This window comes from Schistocerca gregaria, chromosome X, assembly GCF_023897955.1.
Source record: "Schistocerca gregaria isolate iqSchGreg1 chromosome X, iqSchGreg1.2, whole genome shotgun sequence".
Classification (NCBI taxonomy): domain Eukaryota; kingdom Metazoa; phylum Arthropoda; class Insecta; order Orthoptera; family Acrididae; genus Schistocerca; species Schistocerca gregaria.
In genome coordinates, this window is record NC_064931.1 from 557,583,909 (window position 1) to 557,601,228 (window position 17,320).

General features: G+C 41.2%; 1 protein-coding gene across 5 annotated transcripts in view; it reads right to left on the reverse strand.

The window, feature by feature from the left end:
• LOC126299435 (pumilio homolog 3-like) overlaps window positions 1-17,320 on the reverse strand; it is a 158,605-nt gene that overhangs the window by 449 nt on the left and 140,836 nt on the right. The gene's annotated exons all lie outside the window — the stretch shown is intronic.

A 17,320-nucleotide genomic window follows, 5' to 3' on the forward strand; every position in this document is an offset into this window, starting at 1 on the left:
CAAAAGGCCTTCATCTGGAGTGCACACACACACACACACACACACACACACACACACACACACACACACACACACACACAGAGAGAGAGAGAGAGAGAGAGAGAGAGAGAGAGAGAGAGAGATTTATGCAAACATAATTCAAACACACATGGCCTGTGAGCAACTGTCATGATGGAAGAAGCAGTCTGTGTGGTGGGGGGGGGGGGGGGGGGGTAACGAGGAGACTGGCATGGGGAGGGGGAGGGATACCAAGTTAGGAGTGGAGGATGTAAAGTGCTGCTTGTTGAGCACACATGGATGAGGTAGGGAGAGGGTAGGGCAGCTAGGTGTAGTCTGGAGGTTAGGCAGAGAGGGGGGGGGGGGAGGGGGAGGGAGAGCAGAGGAAAGGGAGTGGAAAAGGAGAGAAGCGAAAAGACTGTGGGTGCGTTGGTGGAATAGATGGCTGTGTAGCTCTGGAATGGGAACAGGGAAGGGGAAGAGGAAAGTGACTTCCGAAGGTTGAGGCCAGGAGTGTTACAGGAGCACAGGATATATTGCAGGGAGAGTTCCTAGCTGCACAATTCAGAAAAGCTGGTGTTGGTAGGAAGGATCCAGGCTCCAGGTGGCACAGGCTGCGAAGCAGCATTGAAGTGAAAAATAATGTGATGGGCAACTTGTAATGCCCATGTAGAATGCAGCAAAGTTATTGCATCTTAGCTTGTAAATCACATGACGTCTTTCACAGGCAGCCCTGCCTCTGATGGAATAGGTGATGACTGTGACTGGGCTGGAGTAGGTGGTGGTGGTGGTGGTGGTGGTGGTGGTGGTGGTGGTCATGGGATGATGCATGGGATAGGTCTTGCATCTAAGTCTATTACAGGGATATGACCCATGTGGCAAGAGGTTGGAAGCAGGGGTGGAGTCAGGGTGGCCTATGCTTCCATCATGAAGCTTTACTCCCACAAAGGTTCGAATTTTTGCAAATACCATGCTGCAACCCTTTTGGTAAGAAAAACCATTCTGAACGAAAAAGTTTGCATTCAATCAATATGAAAACAACTGACCAGCTAAAAAGGATAACCACATCTGATATTAAACCAGGCCAAAAAATGTGCCCATCCTGTACAAAAGATTTTGATACAATGAATATTCACAAATGGAAGTTACACCTCAATCAGATGAAGATGATGAGACAAATGTTTCTCACAATTTGATTGCAAGCCTAACAGCTGTTGGAATATCACCATTATAATTCAAACAAATTAAGGGATACAAAAGGCTACGCAAAGCAAAAAATACATAAAGTCGAAGGTGCAATTATTAAGAATATTGCAGCAGTTGGAGGATTTGATCCCTGTGACCTGGAGCAATGCTCGACTTGTTTTGATTACGACCAGCTGATCCAAGAATTGAAAGATAAATTACACATACCATATCATAAAGAGACAATTTCAATTTTGAGCTTAGCTCCACAAAGCCAGCCTATCAAAAAGACTATGTAAGAATTTTGGGCTCCAGAAAGAATGGTAAGAAAGGCTAGAAAGTTAAAAGCTGAACAAGGAACATTGACACATTCCTAAGGTAACTGTGGAAAAACGCTTTCTCAGACTGTGAAGGAAAGAGTCACTGAGTATCTTTATGATGAAGAATTTAGCTGGATTTATCCAAGTAAAAAGGGCTGTATTACTGTTTGAACAGATGGAGAAAAGGTTCAAAAACATGGATATTGGATTTTCCAAATTTTGTGAATTAAGGCCAAAGTGGTGTGTGACTGTAGGTGTAACTGGCTCACATTCAGTCTGTGTCTGCATGATACATGAGAATGTGAAACTAATGTTGGCACAAAATCCAATAGAAGATTATAAAATTTTAGTGAGCAAAATTTTCTGTAATTTGGAAAAGGAGTTTGTGCTTCATCACTGTGAAGTATGTCAAGGAAGAGACACTCTAAAGGAATATTTGGAAAGTGTTTTTGCAAATATAAATTTGAAACCAGAAAAATGACAGTTGAAGAATTCACTGAAGAATTAGTTACAAAACTTTTGGACCTTTCTACTCACCAATACATTTGCAAACCATCAGAGCAAGCATTTGCAACTGACTAAAGGTCTCAAACCAGGATAATTGATTACATTAATGGATTTTGTTCAAAATTATTCCTTTATTGTCCCAAGATGCAGTTCAAGGATTTCATTGGAAAACTAATCAAGCTACATTACACCCAATTGTCATTTACTACAATGATAATGAAGAACTGAAACACATCAGCTACTGCACAATCAGTGATTGCCTCCAACATGATACCATTGCAGTGCACATCCTTTTAACTTACTTGATCAAGTCCTTGAAGTGCACTTTCACAGAAATTAAGCATATTCATTATTTTAGTGACTGTTCTGCTGCCCAGTACAAAAATCTCAAGAATTTCCTAAATCTGTGCCATCATCAAAAAGAGTTTGGCATTACTGCAGAGTGGAAGTTTTTCGGGACATGCCATGGGATATCGCCATGTGATGGAACTGGGGGCACAGTTAAGAGTTTAGCAGCAAGAGCAAGCCTTTAGTGTCAAATTGAAAACCAAATCTTAACACCAACTGATCTGTTTCAATACTGCAAAGCAAATGTGAATGGCATTGAATTTTATTTATATCAAAAACGAAATTATTGAAGACACAAAAATTGAACAAGGAAAGCATTTTGAGGACATATGTACAGTTTCTGGTACAACAGAGCATCACCATTTTGTGCCAATTGATGAAAAGCAACTTCAGATTTATAGAGTATCAAATGATACATTGTACTTTTTAGAAAATGTTGTCCGAAATGCAAAAGTAACTTCTAAACATGCTGCCATTACTGAACTACAACCCGGCCAGTACGTTGCTTGTATTTATGATGGAAAATAGTGGATAGGAAATATCTTTATAGTTTCATATAAAGAAAAAGATGCCTTGATTAATTTCATGCATCCCCATGGAACTGCTCAATCATTTCATTGGCCAGCTAGAAGAGACATATGCAGGATTCCATACCGACAGATAATTGCAGCAATTCCAATTCCAGCTGCATCAATGATGATGTGGCAATACAGTCTGCCAGAGGCAATAGTTTTGGATATCAGCAATAAATTTAAAGCATTCAACAACTGAATAATTCTGCATTATGGCTTGGGATCCACAAAGAGACCCAAATTAGGCTTGGAAACCTGCCAGATAGCCACATTCAGGCTTGGGAACCTGCAGTATAGAAACTTGCCCATGGCTGACCTTGTCTTGCTATTGGGTGTGGCCACTTGGCAAAGGGGTTACCAGTCACTGAGATTGGTAGTGGCATAGGCACCATGGACAAATGCAAGGATTTTTCTTGAATTACAAAAAAATCTTCATAGTTTAGGTGAAACTTTTGCACCTTACGCATAGAGACACCAAAATGGAAATAAGTGTTTCTAATAGAATGAAATGTGGTAGGTGCCCATTTTGAGACACATGACTTTTAACATGGGTATAATCTGGTACATTCACATTGTTTAGAAAATTTACAGGGTGGTAGCACAGTAATCAAACACACAATCTAGGCCCTAATTCATGGAATATCAAACAGACAGACAGACAGACAATAGTTTGGCAAAAGACCAGGTCCGCAGTGCCCTTTCCTCACTACTTGTACCTTGCTGAACTACATGGCAAATTTGTTGTGACATGATTTGTTACCCACTTTGAACTGAGATTATCCCAAAAGCATTGCTGAAATTTACTTGCATCATTTATGTATTGAGCACAAAAATTGTACCACTACACCCAGTAAAAAGGGACTAGTTCTTTTCGATTAGGAACAGTGGCAGGCCATACAGATTTCTTTGTGACTTTTCAGACTCCGAAAAAGTGATCTTCACAAAAATGACTCCAGTAACTCAGCCAAGTTACAGATGAACCTGAAACTTTGGAGAAGTTCATGCAGGTCCCTCAGGCACAGACTCTACAAATTTCATCAAAATTGATGTTCAAGCCATGAACCCTAGGACACCTGACACGGAACAACCCAACTTGTTTTGAAACACTTTTGTTGAGAACTGTACGTTATTTTACACAATATTTTACATTTTCACTGGTGCCAAATTGCTTGTCTACATCTTTCCAGTGTGCCAATACAATCCAAGTTTATTAGTTCTCAAATCCTTTTTATTCATTTGTCTTATAATTTAACTGCAAGTATTTAAACAATTTACTCAGTGTGTCTATAGAGACATTGTTAATAGCAGCACTACTGATTACCCTAAATCTTGTTATAAAGTGTATGAAGGAGAGTTATGTTATATGAAATTACACAAGATGTGAGTACAACTGTATAATAGATTTGTTTAGAAGTTAAAACTTTAATAACGTATATAATTACTTCTTAAATAACTCAAAATCATAAGAGGGAACCCATTACATCACGACTATTACTATGAACTTCCCATAAATTCTACTTCTATAACACAAGCTTCCAAATGCTAATCACTGCAAGATCAAAGTGCATATTTTGTATTACTTCTCAATATAAATGGCAACTTTGGCTTCCAATTCACAGAGAAGTTTGTGGTCCTGGGTAACTTAAAATTCTAATGTAAATTTCTAACTCAACATCTGTGAAGCAAAATGAAAAAAAATCTACACAACCAAGCTTCATAAACAGAGAAACGAGTCACAGCCATATTGCTGCTAACCAGCCAGGCAGCCATACTGTGTGGTGATCCTTCAGAGTGCCTCAGATTTCCAGGCAACCAGCAATCAGTGAGCATCACACATGAGCAATCTACGAAACGATCAGTTGCCCACGCAAAGGAGCGCTACGATCTGTAGCTCGTGTGTGGGGTCCTTTAGAATTGTAAATAGTTGTGGTGTCATGCTCATCGAAAGTAGTAGTACTGCATGGCCTTCATCCAAAAGCCTCTGAAACATTTTGCTGTTGGCAGATGCTTGTGTGTGCACTGTGTTTTGTTGGTGCAAATGGCATTCTTTGCAACTAAAGTTTTATTCTCTAGTTTATGTTTTATTGCTACAGAAGTGGATTACTGTAAAAGTCTTTGTTTGAATATTAATACTTACCAGTCACAATTACAAAAATTTATCTAAAAACAAAAACAATCAAAAATTCTTGTAATTTTAAAAAAATTAGAAGGTTTTTTCTACATGACAGTTATCCCAGGGTTCCTGGGGCATATATTTCCCATAGGCTGTAAGGAAAGGACTTCTTGGTACGGAATGGGTGGCAGCTATTGAAGTGGAGGTATTACTGGTGGTTGATAGATTTGATACGGACAGAGGTACTGATGAAGCCATCTCTGAGGTGGAGTGAGGAAGGTGTCTTGTTGGGTTGAGGAGGACCAGGTGAAGCAAATGGGAGAGAAGATGTAGAGTTTCTGGAGGAACGTGGATAGGGTGTCCTCTCTCTCAATCCAGATCTTGCAGATGTCATCAATGAATCTGAACCAGGCGAGGGGTTTAGCAATCTAGATGCCCCATGAAGAAGTTGGTGTAGGATGGTGCCATCCAAGTGCTCCTTGCCATACCATGGATTTGTTTGCAGGTTATGGCTTCAAAGGAAAGTAATTGTGGCTGAGAATATAGTTGGTCATGGTGACCCAGAAGAATGTTGTAGGTTTGGAATCTGCCAAGCATTGGGAAAGGTAATGTTCAGTAGTGGGAATGCTATTGACATTAGGGATGTTAGTGTAAAGGGTGATGGCATCAATAGTGATAAGTAGTGTACCTTATGGTAAAGGGACAGGAACTGTTGAGAGTTTGTGGATGAAGTGGTTGGAGTCTTGAAGACATCACCTACAAACAAATCCATGTTATGGCAATGGGCACTCACACAGCACCATCCAATGCCAACCTATTCGTAGGCCACCTAAAGGAAACCTTGTTAATCACCCAGAATCCTAAACCCCTCATCTGGTTCACATGCATTGATGACATCTTCGTGATCTAGATTGAGGGTGAAGACAGCCTATCCACAGTCCTTCAAAACCTCTACACTTTCTTCCCCATTCTCTTTACCTGGTCCTCCTCAAACCAACAAGCCGCCTTCCTCTATGTTGTCTGCCACCTCAAAGATGGCTATATCAATACCTCAGGCCATATCAGACCTACCAACCACCAGCAACAGCTCCACTTTGATAACTGCCACTCATTCCATACCAAGAAATCCCCCTTCATACAACCTGGCAACACGTGGCAGTCATACCTACAGTGATGAGCAATCCCTCTTGAAATGTAGGAGCAGTCCAAGTGCTAATCCTGTGTCTTTAAAATTTAAATTCAACATACTGAATATTTTTTTGTGAAATTTACAGTTTTGATTTGATAGTACTGAAGCAAGACTGCTAACTAGATTTTTCTGATCAATTTTGGATCTTTAGAAATTTGTACTGCATACTTTTTGGAAAGCAAGTACTTGATGACACATTTATAGTATTCAATTATTTTTATAATTATGAATAGTAATTATCCATTAAGTAGTTGAGAATTTCTTTGTCACACACGGCAGAAAATAACATAGTTTTTGCCTCTTGGGCATATCCTTCAATAATTTCACTTCTTTTATAAGCTCTAGTTTTATGTTCTAAAACTCTCATAATTTTTAATGATTTGTACCACATTTCTATTATAGGTCATGTTAGGTATTAATGTGTGTCCTAAATGTTACAACTGTATTTTTTTTATGTTGTCCTTTTTTGTACAGATCTTTATATGTGTTCATGCATTTCTACATCTACATCCACATGACTACTCTGCAATTCACATTTAAGTGCTTGGCAGAGGGTTCATCGAACCACAATCATACTATCTCTCTACTATTCCACTCCCGAACAGCGAGCGGGAAAAACGAACACCTAAACCTTTCTGTTCGAGCTCTGATTTCTCTTATTTTATTTTGATGATCATTCCTACCTATGTAGGTTGGGCTCAACAAAATATTTTCGCATTCGGAAGAGAAAGTTGGTGACTGAAATTTCGTAAGAAGGTCTCGCCGCGACGAAAAACGTCTATGCTGTAATGACTTCCATCCCAACTCGCTTACCATATCTGCCACACTCTCTCCCCTATAACGCGATAATACAAAACGAGCTGCCCTTTTTTGCACCCTTTCGATGTCCTCCGTCAATCCCACCTGGTAAGGATCCCACACCGCGCAGCAATATTCTAACAGAGGACGAACGAGTGTAGTGTAAGCTGTCTCTTTAGTGGACTTGTTGCATCTGCTAAGTGTCCTGCCAATGAAACGCAACCTTTGGCTCGCCTTCCCGACAATATTATCTATGTGGTCCTTCCAACTGAAGTTGTTCGTAATTTTAACACCCAGGTACTTAGTTGAATTGACAGCCTTGAGAATTGTACTATTTATCGAGTAATCGAATTCCAACGGATTTCTTTTGGAACTCATGTGGATCATCTCACACTTTTCGTTATTTAGCGTCAACTGCCACCTGACACACCATACAGCAATCTTTTCTAAATCGCTTTGCAGCTGATACTGGTCTTCGGATGACCTTACTAGACGGTAAATTACAGCATCATCTGCGAACAGTCTAAGAGAACTGCTCAGATTGTCACCCAGGTCATTTATATAGATCAGGAACAGTAGAGGTCCCAGGACGCTTCCCTGGGGAACACCTGATATCACTTCAGTTTTACTCGATGATTTGCCGTCTATTACTACGAACTGCGACCTTCCTGACAGGAAATCACGAATCCAGTCGCACAACTGAGACAATGCCCCATAGCTCCGCAGCTTGATTAGAAGTCGCTTGTGAGGAATGGTGTCAAAAGCTTTCCGGAAATCTAGAAATACGGAATCAACTTGAGATCCCCTGTCGATAGCGGCCATTACTTCGTGCGAATAAAGAGCTAGCTGCGTTGCACAAGAGCGATGTTTTCTGAAGCCATGCTGATTAAGTGTCAATAGATCGTTCCCTTCGAGGTGGTTCATAATGTTTGAATACAGTATATGCTCCAAAACCCTACTGCAAACCGACGTCAATGATATAGGTCTGTAGTTAAATGGATTACTCCTACTACCCTTCTTAAACACTGGTACGACCTGCGCAATTTTCCAATCTGTAGGTACAGATCTATCGGTGAGCGAGCGGTTGTATATGAGTGCTAAGTAGGGAGCTATAGTATCAGCGTAATCTGAAAGGAACCTAATCGGTATACAATCTGGACCTGAAGACTTGCCCGTATTAAGCGATTTGAGTTGCTTCGCAACCCCTAAGGTATCTACTTCTAAGAAACTCGTGCTAGCAGATGTTCGTGTTTCAAATTCTGGAATATTCCATTCGTCTTCCCTGGTGAAGGAATTTCGGAAAACTGCGTTCAATAACTCCGCTTTAGCGGCACAGTTGTCGATAACAGTACCATCGGCACTGCGCAGCGAAGGTATTGACTGCGCCTTGCCGCTTGTGTATTTTACATACGACCAGAATTTCTTCGGATTTTCTACCAAATTTCGAGACAATGTTTCGTTGTGGAACCTATTAAAGGCATCTCGCATCGAAGTACGTGCCAAATTTCGCGCGTCTGTAAATTTTAGCCCATCTTCGGGATTTCGAGTTCTTCTGAACTTAGCATGCTTTTTCCGTTGCCTCTGCAACAGCGTTCGGACCTTTTTTGTGTACCACGGGGGATCCGTTCCATCTCTTACCAATTTATGAGGTATGAATCTCTCAATTGCTGCTGCTACTATATCTTTGAATTTGAGCCACATCTCGTCTACATTCGCATAGTCAGTTCGGAAGGAATGGAAATTGTCTTTTAGGAAGGCTTCTAGTGGCACTTTATCCGCTTTTTTAAATAAAATTATTTTGCGTTTGTTTCTGATGGGTTTGGAAGAAATGGTATTGAGCCTAGCTACAATGACCTTGTGATCACTAATCCCTGTATCAGTCATGATGCTCTCTATCAGCTCTGGATTGTTTGTGGCCAAGAGGTCAAGTGTGTTTTCCCAACCATTTACAATTCGCGTGGGTTCGTGGACTAACTGCTCGAAATAATTTTCGGAGAATGCATTTAGGACAATCTCGGAAGACGTTTTCTGCCTACCACCGGTTTTGAACAAGTATTTTTGCCAACATACCGAGGGTAGGTTGAAGTCCCCACCAACTATAACCGTATGAGTGGGGTATTTATTTGTTACGAGACTCAAACTTTCTCTGAACTGTTCCGCAACTGTATCATCGGAGTCTGGGGGTCGGTAGAAGGAGCCAATTATTAACTTAATTCGGCTGTTAAGTATAACCTCCACCCACACCAATTCGCACGGAGTATCTACTTCGACTTCACTACAAGATAAACCACTACTGACAGACACAAACACTCCACCACCAATTCTGCCTAATCTATCTTTCCTGAATACCGTCTGAGACTTAGTAAAAATTTCTGCAGAACTTATTTCAGGCTTTATCCAGCTTTCTGTACCTATAACGATATCAGCTTCTGTGCTTTCTATTAGCGCTTGAAGCTCAGGGACTTTTCCAGCGCAACTACAACAATTTACAACTATAATTCCAACTGTTCCTTGATCCAAGCACGTCCTGTAATTGCCAAGCACCCTTTGACATTGCGGCCCATCCCGCACTTTCCCGAGGCCTTCTAACCTAAAAAACCGCCCAGTCCACGCCACACAGCCTCCGCTACCCGTGTAGCCGCCAGCTGAGTGTAGTGAACTCCTGACCTATTCAGCGGAACCCGAAACCCCACCACCCTATGGCGCAAGTCAAGGAATCTGCAGCCAATACGGTCGCAAAACTGTCTGAGCCTCTGATTCAGACCCTCCACCCGGCTCTGCACCAAAGGTCCGCAGTCGGTTCTGTCAACGATGCTGCAGATGGTGAGCTCTGCCTTCATCTCGTAAGCAAGACCGGCAGCCTTCACCAAATCAGATAGCCGCTGGAATCCAGAGAGAATTTCCTCAGATCCAAAGCGACACACGTCATTAGTGCCGACATGTGCCACCACCTGCAGCTGGCTGCACCCTGTGCTCTTCATGGCATCCGGAAGGACCCTTTCCACATCAGGAATGACTCCTCCCGGAATGCACACGGAGTGCACACTGGATTTCTTCCCCTCCTTAGCCGCCGTATCCCTAAGGGGCCCCATTACGCGCCTAACATTGGAGCTCCCAACTACCAGTAAGCCCACCCTCTGCGATTGCCCGGACCTTGAAGGCTGAGAATGATCCTCTGAAACAGGGCAGGCAGCTGCATCTGGCTCAGCCAGAGACAGTGCCTGAAACCTGTTTGTCAGACGCGCCGGGGAGGCTTTCTGATCAGCCTCCGGGGACGCCTTTCGCTGCCTGCCACGCCTTGGAACGACCTCCCAATCAACCACAGGCGAGGGCTCAGCCCCACTGCGGGCAGCAACCGGGGCAACCACAGCGGCAGACCGATCTGGGGACAGACGGGACGAGGTTGACATCCCCGTGATACCCGAATCCGGCTCCCCACAGTGGTGCCCATTGGCAACAGCCTCAAGCTGCGCGACCGAAGTCAGCGCCGTTTGCAGCTGTGAGCGAAGGGATGCCAAGTCAGCCCTCATCCGAACACAGCAATCGCAGTCCCTGTCCATTCTAATCGATGTTTAACAACAGTTACCGAAACACGAGTCCGTGCCTAGATAACGCAAGCGGAACACGCAAAGAATGTATCAACTAACCTGTACAAATGCCTAACGACTGCGCTACAATCTGCTGAATTTACGATTACAGTAACTAAAACTCGAAATTGCACCTCCTATACGAAACTCGCACGCAATTTAAATAAGAATCTACGAAGTAAACACTATAGCGCGATGCTACAACTGTCAAATACTATAATACGCCCGAAATATATGAATTAAACAATGCAAGTACCCAAAAACACGCAAAGAAATTAATTAAACTATCTAACAAACAAGTAGGCTAGGGTTATACGACTTGCTGCTGCAGCTGCTTATCCAACGGCGGCAGGGAGCACAATGACTGTGACCAACCGACACTGGCTGTTCAAAACAAAAACAGAAGACAGACAACTACGCGAATTTGCACTATTCACGTACTAAGGCGCGATGCTACAACCCTCAAATACTATAATACGCCCGAAATATATGAATTAAACAATGCAAGTACCCAAAAACACGCAAAGAAATTAATTAAACTATCTAACAAACAAGTAGGCTAGGGTTATACGACTTGCTGCTGCAGCTGCTTATCCAACGGCGGCAGGGAGCACACTGACTGTGACCAACCGAAGCTAAGTTGCTTCGTCGTCTGCTATTGATCAACTGTTATCTTATTTAATTTTTTTCTGTTATTATTATTTTAGTCTATCTTTGTTTTGTAGGTTTTGACTAGTTGACAGTCTCAAAATTAAAGAAGCTGACACTTTCTTGAACATAACATCTGCAATATCTACTGTGTTATCAATTAAAACTACAATATTTTCTCTCTTTCTGGGGATACACAATGTCAAAGACAGATGTGTAAGTTCAATGCAAAAGATGCATAAATGACTAAAACATGAAAAAGCAGATTTTCAAAACAATAAAAGAACCAGATCTCACAATTAACCCTTTTAGTGCCAAATACGATCTGATTGTGATCCAGATTTTCGGCGAAAAATGCCAGTAACGATCTGATCATGATGCCCTTCTCATTCATTTTTTCCGCACTTGAAGGCAAAGTTGTTAGTATTTCCTAGCCAAGACGCAGAGGGAAGGTCGAAGGCACAGCATATCTATCTTCTTTGCGATTGTCAGAGCTATATTTCGAGTAAAATAAACTTCTCTGGTGTTGCTTATCTACCGAGTATTTCGCGGCAGCATAGCGTCGTCAAGTAAGAAGTTGCGGTTTGATACGAGTGATTTAGACAATAATATGATAAGTAGTGGAAGTGAAGATGAATTTGCAGGATTTACAGAAAGTGAATCGGATTATGAGATGTCCGGTGGAGAAGAGGACTCGTTTACTTCTTCAAGTGACGATTGTGCGTCAGCAAATGATGACAGCGACCAAACACAACTGAATTGCAGTACAAATACTTTTGTTGAAATAATGGATAAGGCATCAGATAATCCGGCTTCTTACGATTAGGGGGACTGAGACTAACAGATAAGCTTGCCAGGTGATTCAGTCAACACATTTATCTCCAAATTTGAGAATCAAATAGTGACAACCAACAACTGTAGCAGAAATGAGGGCTTTTATAGCAGTGATTTTGAATATGGGACTGATATAAAAAAAAAAAGACTATTTTTAATTATTGGTCAACTGATGCAAACCTGTTGACACCGCGGTTTTGGCAAATGTTTTCATGCAACAGGTTACAATTGTTGCTGCAGTTCTTACATTTTGCTGACAATTTGAAACTTCACCCTCATGGTCACCCATTATATGATCCAACAGCCAAATTTCAAGTGTTGGTGGATATTGCCAACAATATCCACACCAGCACCTGAGTGTAGATGAAAGTCTTGTTGGGACAAAGGCGCACTCACAGCTAATCCAGTACTTTCCCAATAAACATCATTACAGATGGGGAGTCAAATTTTGGATGCTGTGTGATTCAGTAGTAAATTACTGCCTAGGGTTTTATGCATACCGTGGTGCAAAAAGTGATGATGCCAAAAACCAAATAAAAGAGAATGGCCTGGGATATGTAGTAGCCATGAAACTACTAGCTCTTGGGAGCTATGTGCAAAAAGGTTACCATATGTTTTGCGATAACTTCTTTACATCTATTCCTCTGGCAGAAAAGCTGTATTCAGTCGGCACTTATCTAACGGGAACAATTAGAAGAAACAGAAATTCCTGCCATGTGGTCTTCTGTCGAATTATGCTGTAGGTCAGCTGAAGTTTTTCAAGAAATCTTTTATACTTCTCTGTGGCTTCAGACAGAAGAAATCACAGAGAAATCCAGTCCTCCTTGTGAGTACATCATCCTCTGCTACATCATCAGAAAAGACAATTCGCAATAGACAGTCGGTCAAGAAACCAGATGTAATTTTTGAATATAAGTATATGGGTGGCATTGACTTATATGATATGATGGCATACTGCTATTTAGATGAGAGGAGGACTGTCAAGATGTGGAAGAAAGTAGTGTTCAGCATAATTGCCAGGATGTTGCTGGATGCATATGTTTTGTATAAGGAAAGCCTAAACCCCAGCGACAAACCACTGACACGGCTGAAGTTCAACAGCATAGTCATATGCAAACTTTCTCAACAGTGGTTTCAGGCAAGGACTGCAACCACAAGTGCAACAGATGTAAATGTACCTGCTCCAACAGTATATGGTGTAGAGACTCTTCTGAGGAGTAAGGAACGCTACTTTAGTGTTTGTTCTACGAAGGATAAGAAGCGACATTCACGAACAGTATGTGTTTGTTGCAAGAATGCACTGCATCCTTCATGTGTTGGTCAGCATGAGTGCCAGTAGTTGTCATAACTGCAATCTCACATTTGTCAGTGATTTATGACTGAAGAACTGAGAACACCTTCAGAGCAAAACATTTTTTTTGTAATGTTATGTTCTTTTTGTTTTTTTTTCTTATTGAAATATTTTTTTTGTATTCCTTTATGATGTTTTTGTTAAGAAAACTAAAGAGATTCCAAATAAACCTGAAATTTTTGAGTATATAATCATTTGATGGGTCTCAGAGTAAACTGAAATCAAAGTTTAAATTTTTTTTGATAGACCCCATCATGAAAATAATTTTTTCTCTGAAAATATGTTCTTTGGCAATGTGTATTGCACATATTACTGTAGCCAGCAGCATTCCCTAAAACTTAAAAAAATTACATTCCTTTATGAATTAGTTTAGATTTTATTGCAAGTATGGCAGAGGTCTGCATTTTATTGTAAAATCGCATGGCACTTTTAACATGATCTTTTGAGAAAACATCTGGCACTAAAAGGGTTAAGGAAGATAAAGAAGCAAGGCATGACTGAAACTGAGCTGGACAAACTCTGAAAGCGTGAGAGAAATCAGAAGAGACTGCAGAGGTCAAAGAAATGGGGTGAAAAAGTTTAAGCAGCGATCTCCCTCTGCCTCCTCATAAGACTCTGTGGATCCACATCAATGCCTGCAGTGACTGGGAAAGGCCGTATGGACAACAACATGAGCATTGCCCAAATTACCAAGGAAGAAAATGGCAGTTTTAACATGCTTAGCAGAACGTGCTCGTTTGTCACTACCAGCCACGGAAGTGCATAATTCTCATACAAAATCTGTTGTGTACACAGTTCCACATAGTCAGCGTGTACACAACTTTCCCACTAGAGCGTGCCCCGCTAAGCACAATAGCGCAGGTGCAGTGCACTACGAGATGGCACTGCCTTAGAGACGGACCAAATTCTGCTTCCGCCGATTGGCGTATTAATCTAATGAAATTGCTGTTAACGTAGAACCTTTTCTCCTCGCGGATCACACTCGCGCAGTGATACCTGAACGCGTGAGGTATTATAGCGAGGGACATACCTCCGATTAGTCAGTCTGCATTTATCTGCACCTGTCTGTAACAGTCTATAGTCAAGTTTCAGTCTGCACCTAAGAAGATTACCTTATTCCAGTACTTAGCCATGAAGATAGATGTATAGACACTTTTGTCAAGTATTAGAGATATATGTGAGAATAAGATTAAAGTACTAAGACCAAAGGAACTTCAGATTGTCAATTGTAAATAGCATCCAGAATCAGGTTACGTAAGGTTTATGCTGTGTGAAAATTAATCAAGTTCTGTTTAAAGTTGGTCACTGTTATTCTGCGACTCTAAGCGTACAAGTGGCATTTCTATCGTCTGACCTAATGGCAGAAGATAAACACGCCATGATAAGACCACGAGACATATTGCTGACACTCGCCTACTTTGTTAGAGCGACAAGTCAAATAATCTGATGGTGTGTGTACCGAAGGTCTTACAGTACGCACACCACAAAATCCAAAGTCAACCATTCAGAAGTGAGAGATTTCTTCTTCAGGTCAGATATTGTATATACATGCCCAGGAATTACAGACTTTATCACTATCTGTGAGAATGGAATCGAGAAAAAGTTACAAAAACACACTGTTCTTCAAAGAATTGTTCCTAGTTTTTAAAGAAGAAAACCCAGACCTCATTATCAGTTTCTCAAAATCTTGTAGCTTGCTACCAAAGAATGTTTTACTTCTGAAAAGTACTGCATCCGATCAGAGCAAGTGCAGAATACTTAAAGTCTTAAAATACAGCTATTCAAACTTTTTCTGGGAGAAAATATTGTCTGATATGATAATCACTTCTGCTTGCTGGCAAAATAGTTGTGAAGCCTGCTGTAATGGCAAATTTTTGCTGGTGCCACAAAACAGCAATGATGAAGTTATCAGCAAATATTGGGAAAACTCAGATAAAGGACTACAACTTTCTACTAAAGGAGGTCAGGTTGGAGACCTATTTGAAGCCACACTACAAGACTTGCCAAGCTTTGAAGCCCATGTAAATCTCAAATGAATGCAGTCTGCAGCATTTGAGAATAGTTAAACTAGAAACCAGTGGTACCTGTATTTTACTGATAGATTTTGCCATGTATTTCTCATGTGAATGCTAGAATGAAATTATGACTGCACTTTGGTCCATAGAAAGTGTTCTGTTACTCACAGCAGCCTTATTCTTTAAAGGAAAATGTGGAATATTTCTTATTTGTCCCAACACTAAAAAAAAGGACGAAAATGCAATTTTTACTTTTTTTTTTTTTAAATTGTAATATTTTCAATACAGCGCAACCAAACAGTGAAGAAGTAATATGGAGTGTTGAACCTGCCTCTGAATTTAAAAACAGATACATGGCCAAAGTTCTATACTTATTCTCCCAGAAATATGGCAGAAATTTTTTATGGACTTATTTTGCAACAGCCCATGGAAAGAGGGTTGTTGTTGGAATACGGGGAATGTCAAACAACTTGTTCATGAGAATATAATGAGCTAAGGAGAAAATGTCCCAGTTGTCTAGAGTGCAAAAGACTTTGCTGATCTTGCTAAAAAAATTGTAACTAATACAAAGATCTTCTATGTTGACAAACAATTCATCAACAAAAAAACTGAAAAAGAAAATCCTTGGATGGATGTTCTACCAATCCCTGGATTTCATCATTTCATACTGAAATCAAAAGGACAGGCCACACAGTGTAAAACAAATCATCTTCCTCGAGATTATGTTACTTTTGAAGCTGACACTAGTACAGTGGATTTGTTGGACCTATCAACCAGTGGGTGATAGTTAATTAGCGTGGTGTTCACTACAGCAGATAAGTAACAGAAGTTTATCACAACACCATAAGAGTTGCTGTCATGCATGAGTCGAAGGTTCCCAGTTTCTTCAGATGGCCAAAAGAAAGGGATGAGATAACTTACACCCAAGATGAAATTGTGAAGATAATTCCTGGAACAGTAATTGCTAAAAACAGGGGACTATACAAATGTATGAACAACTACACTACTGGCCATTAAAATTGTTAGACCAAGAATAAATGCAGATGATATACGGGTATTCATTGGTCAAATATATTATACTAGAACTGACATGTGATTACATTTTCACACAATTTGGGTGTGTAGATCCTGAGAAATCAGTACCCAGAACAACCACCCCTGGCTATAATAATGGCCTTCATACACCTGGGCATTGAGTCAAACAGAGCTTGGATGGTGTGTACAGGTACAGCCTATGCAGCTTCAACACGATACCACAGTTCATCAAGAGTAGTGACTGGTGTATTGTGACAAGCCAGTTGCTCGCCCAACATTGACCAAACGTTTTCAATTGGTGAGAGATCTGGAGAATGTGCTGGTCAGCGCAGCAGTCGAACATGTTCTGTATCCAGAAAGGCCCGTACAGGACCTGCAACATGCGGTCGTGCATTATCCTGCTGAAATGTAGGGTTTCGCAGGGATCAAATGAAGGGTAGAGCCACGGCTCGTAACACATCTGAAGTGTAACGTCCACTGTTCAAAGGGCTGTCAATGTGAACAAGAGGTGACCAAGACATGTAACCAAATGGCACCCCATACCATCACGCCAGGTGATACGCCAGTATGGCAATGACAAATACACGCTTCCAATGTGCATTCACTGCGATGTCGCCAAACACGGATGCGACCATCATGATGCTGTAAACAGAACCTGGATTCATTCGAAAAAATGACGTTTTGCCATTCGTGCACCCAGGTTCGCCGTTGAGTACACCATCGCAGGCACTCATGCCTGTGATGCAGTGTCAAGGGTAACCGCAGCCATGGTCTCCGAGCTGACAGTCCATGCTACTGCAAACGTCGTCGAACTGTTTGTG